General features: G+C 40.9%; 1 pseudogene across 1 annotated transcript; it reads right to left on the bottom strand.

The window, feature by feature from the left end:
* Positions 1-718: 718 nt before the first annotated feature.
* Positions 719-1,179, bottom strand: LOC138381794 (OCIA domain-containing protein 2 pseudogene; annotated as a pseudogene). Its single transcript, XR_011233174.1, has one exon. The product of XR_011233174.1 is annotated as an OCIA domain-containing protein 2 pseudogene (transcript).
* Between the last annotated feature and the right edge of the window lie 3,701 nt (positions 1,180-4,880).

Below are 4,880 nucleotides of genomic sequence, written 5' to 3'. Positions count from 1 at the left end.
ACCCCAGTCCCAGACAAGTCACAGAATTTGCCAGAGGGAAGGCAAATCTTTCGGCATCTACATCTAGCATAGGTAGAACTGCAAAAAATGGACAATTTCCCCTACAGAGTGAAAAGATTTGATTTGAAAACATCTTCATGTAGCCATTCAAATGCAAGTACAAATATATTTACCAAATTGAATGTGATTTTTGCATTGTTTACACCACTGCTTCCCTCCTGTAGAGTGACTTTAATTACCTTAAGTAAGTTTGTACATTTAAATGAAAAGGAGGAGAGGAGTGATAATTGTGAAACGAACAGAAAATAGAGGCATCTATCCTGAAAGTGTCCTATGACTCTGGGAAATTTTGCAGAGGGAAGTGAGATTAAATTAAAGCAAGAAGGGTTCCCATGCTAGGTTAATTTACACTATGCCTTTTATTTGCTTAGATTCTTTTGGAGTGGAAAAATTTATAACGGATTTCTTGATATTCCTTGCAAGTTATAATCTGTTTTATAACTTTAAAATGTTTTATTTTTTAGAGATTGGGGAGTGCACGTCTTGCTATGTTGCCCAGGCTGGTTTCAAACTCCTTAGCCTCAAGCCATACTCTGGCTTCAGCCTCCCCAGTAGCTGCGACTATGGGTGTGTGCCACTGTTGTTTAACTTTTAAAAGTGTGGGCAGAAACCCATCTACTGATTAGAAAATAAAGTTATTTTCCTCTTCCACTAAAAGTATTTTAAAGTACACTTGAAATTTTAAACTTGTACAAATTCTGAGATTTAAAAAACTTCAAAAGCCACACACACAGAGTTTAGGAAGCTGAAGGCTGTGAACCTGCTTTCTCACTTAATCCATGCTTTATTTTGCATTCCTCACAGGTAAGCAGGCAGCGCTTGTTATGCTCTGGACCAAAACCAGCTCCCCAGAGCTGATCTCCAAAGAAATAGAATTTACTCTGGCATACTCTTATGTATGATATCTTTCCAAGGCCAAATCCCAAGATCCCAGCAAGTGCAACTTTAGGCAATGATCCAAATCTTGGATTAGCTGCTAAATAACCTCGGTGGACTAGTCCTGGGTGACAAGCAGGCTTACAAGAGAAAAAGGCAAACCTCTCTTTCAGAAACTTTCTTCTTGACATTCTTGCATAATCTTTGAAATCTCTCCTCTGTGGATGTGCAGTTTTGATTTTGGACAAAACAACAGGTTCTGCTTTCTTGGTGGTGGCAAGTGGGGACCTTTATCTTGGTTTCCACAGGTAGACATGGAGGCATGATGACTTTGAGGTTGGTATTCTTATAGTTGAGTGTGCTCTGCCCACTCCTTGCTCTTGTGTTGAGTGCCTGTTACGACGTGTAGAAGGATAAGACAAAAACCACTGCTGAAGGAACTCCCAGTCTGTGGGGACTGGGGGTCACCTCCGAGGCCCTGACACTGACCCTGCCAAGCCTAGCTCCCTTATGTGTACATAACTTTATAATCACTTACAGTCTGTCTGAACCACCTCTTGACCTCAAAATTGTACTGTTGTAGGGAAATATTACACTTTTCCTAGCCAAAGAACTTAGTTTATCCCAAAGAATAGTAAATAGATTGTGAAGCTCCCGAAATGTTTGTTTTGCACAGTAAACTAAAATGAACTCTCCTGTTTGAGAAACTGGAGTGGATTAAAAATGACTGCAAATTCTTTGTCCTCCCCCAGGTGGAATTTATTTCCTCTGTCCTTGAATATGGGTTGGCTTTGGGACAGCTTAATGACTAGAAGGTGGCAGAGGTGATACTGTGCCAGCCCCAGGCCCATGAGTTAAGTTCTGGAGGTTTCCATTTTCTGTCTCTTTTGGGCCCCCCAAACTACCACACAGAGAGACCATGTGCCCTGCATGGAGAGGGAGGTGGCTTGGCCTGCCAGCCTCCTGGTACAGCCTCCAGGTGCCTCTAGCTCCAGCCACCCTTTGAAAGACCAAGTGAGACCAGCAGAACTGCTGGCTGAGCTATCAATCCACAGAAGCTGGAAAGCAGAGTGGTTGTTGTTTTAAGCCACTACATTTGGGAAAATTTGTTATATAGCAATAAATAATTGAAATAGAAAGCGAGCCATTCATCCTCACCTATAACTCCTGGTTAACAGGAAATGTCTTTGCTTTATTGGAAAGACAGCTAGAGCTGGTTTTCTAGATTGAGTTTGGGCTGATGATTTATGGTGAGTTGCAGAGGGCACAGGTAAGGGTTCCTCCAGTGAGGGAGGGTAGGGCGATGGGGTCAGAAAGGATGATGCAGAGAGTCATGTAGGGAGTGGTGTGGGGAGCAGGCAGCGAGATACGGCCTGCAGGGCCTGGGCTGGTGGTGACAGACTTGAGGACCTAAATAGATGCTGTGAATAAAACCAGTGATCCGAGGCAGACAGCAGTACCAAGGCTGTGAGTGTTGAAGGGAGAGAGTGAGGAGGAACGATAAAAATAAATGCATAATTATTCAAATAAAAATGTTTATTCATATGCCACATAAAATTATCTACCCTACTACACTTTTGGAAACACTGCCTAGAAATAACACCCTTTTCATACCTCATGGCTCCTTCTGAAGGAGACCTTCATGAGAAAGTAAGTAAATAGGGATTTTCTCATTTAAAAAAAAAAAAAAAAACCCTAGATATTTTTCCTTACATAGTGAAACACAGATCTTTCTTCATTGCTCTATGGGGTGGTCACACTTAGCCCCATTAGCACAATTATACAGACACATTCATACACGCAGACACAGGCACACACAGACACGGGCACACACAGACATGGGCACACATTGTTAGATAGGATGTTTTTCAAATTGGCAAACATGAAGAAAAATTTTCAACTTTCATACTTACAAAGTTCCTAAAAAAAAAAAATCAATGAGTCTATTTGATATAAATGTTAGCATTTTTGAGGGAAATGGGGCTCGATTGATCCTCCTGCATCAGCCTGCTGGGACTACAGACACGAGTCACCGCACCCGGCTTTCTATTTTTTATAGAGAGGAGGGTCTCGCTATGTTGCTCAGGCTAGTCTGGAACTCTTGGCCTCAAGTGATCCTCCTGTCTCAGCCTCCCAGAGTGTTAGGATTACAGGCATGAACCACCACACACGGCTCATTAACCTCTTTTTAAAAAATTGAAATGAAAATATCACTGGATAAAATAAAGCTTCTCTTAATTTCAAATACTTTCACTTTTGTCCACATCTTGAAACCTTATTTTATGATTTCACAGGCATGTTATTTTGCTTGAGACCCTTTTCTTTGAATTCCAATATCTTCATTTATAAAATGGGTATTTATCTGCTCCAGAACAGGAATTGTTACCAAGGAGTGATCCATGTTTAAGAGCTTCGTAAGATGCAGAGGGGAATCACTTCACTTGGCTGTGCCCTAAAAATTTAATGTGTAGAGTTTTATTTTCATAATTTTAAAAACAATTGTTGATACTGTTTTATCCTTTATGCAGTGGATATAAGGGCATTTTCTGAAAATTCTTAAGCCATTAATTATTTGGGCTTTTTTTTTAATGCCTGAATTTTTAAAAGTTGCATTTAGTCAGAGGACTTAATATCTAACCATTTTGTGTTTATCATCTGATAAATTTCTCCTGTTATTTCTGTTTACTTACTATGGACTCATGAGATTTTAGAGCTGTGAGCAGTCCGGGAAGTCACCCAGTTCTTATTCAACCATTTTATTTGATAATGGAGGCCCAGAATCAGTTGAGTACTGGTTCAAAGTCACACCAGGTCTGCTCATCTTCTTTTATATGAATGATTTAATATTTGCATGTGATTTCTCAGAAGGATCCCATTTCTGTGATGGAGCAGCTCTTCCAGCAGAATAGGGTTCATTGTGCCCTCAAGGTGGGCAGCAGTCCAAACACCAACACTGGACTTGCTGGTGAGCAAGGCTTCTCCAGAATGCAGAAATATTTAGACTGAGACCATCTACTATGAGCTGGTCATCCAAAGTCCTGCCCCATTCAATGGTAAGCTCATGCCAGACTGATCCCATCTGTAAAGTCCATCCCCTCTGAGCTGAGACATAGGCTGGGTGAGATTCCTGCTATGTACTTTTGTTATTCTGTGCCTTGGTCCCCGACACACTGGGGTGGGAGGCAGCCCATTACAGCCAAAACCCCCCTGTACCGAGAGTTCTGCCACAAATGTGTGACCCCAGGGAAGTCACTTAACGTACCTGATTCACAACAGAGTGAATTGGATGATCTCTAAGATAAAGGAGGAAAAAAAACCAACAGATGTTTAATCGAATCCTAAAAGAAACCTAGTTTTTTTTCACTTCTATTTAAAAATATATATATACTGTACTTGATTGCATTGAAATAATTCATCCTTCCTTCCTGCCCCTTAATCTAGAAGCAAGAAGATTGGAAGGGGATGGATAAAAGAGCAATGCTATACCCCACAGCAGGACAAAAGAGTTGTGAATTGGGGCTGGGGAAAGCAGAGAACACATTTATTATTATTTTTGAACTAATGGGAGTTAGTAGCAGTTAACATGGAACAAGGAAATAAGTATATTTTAGAGAATTTGGAAGTCAAGGTATGAGGAGCTAAAACATGCCTTTCTTCCTATTCAAAATCAACAGTTTAAAATTAACATTCTCTGCTCAGAGATGAACCCTTGGCTGAGTTGGATCAAACATTTTTGCCCCTGTGTTTGGAAATGAGAGTCAGAGATGGCCAGTGAGTGGTGTTCCTGGAACTGAGGTGACAGAAATCAAGATTCTGGGGACCTCATTGATCACGTGTTCAGAGGAACACAAAGGTAATCTGCAGAGGTGAGAAGTTAGGCAGCTTCATGAAGAGAAACAGAGACAAAAGGCAGATAAGAGAGGGTCTTATGCCTCCCTCAACAT

The sequence above is a fragment of the Eulemur rufifrons genome, chromosome 3 (genome assembly GCF_041146395.1).
Source record: "Eulemur rufifrons isolate Redbay chromosome 3, OSU_ERuf_1, whole genome shotgun sequence".
Taxonomy (NCBI): Eukaryota; Metazoa; Chordata; class Mammalia; order Primates; family Lemuridae; genus Eulemur; species Eulemur rufifrons.
This window is presented reverse-complemented; position numbering and strand designations above follow the sequence as displayed.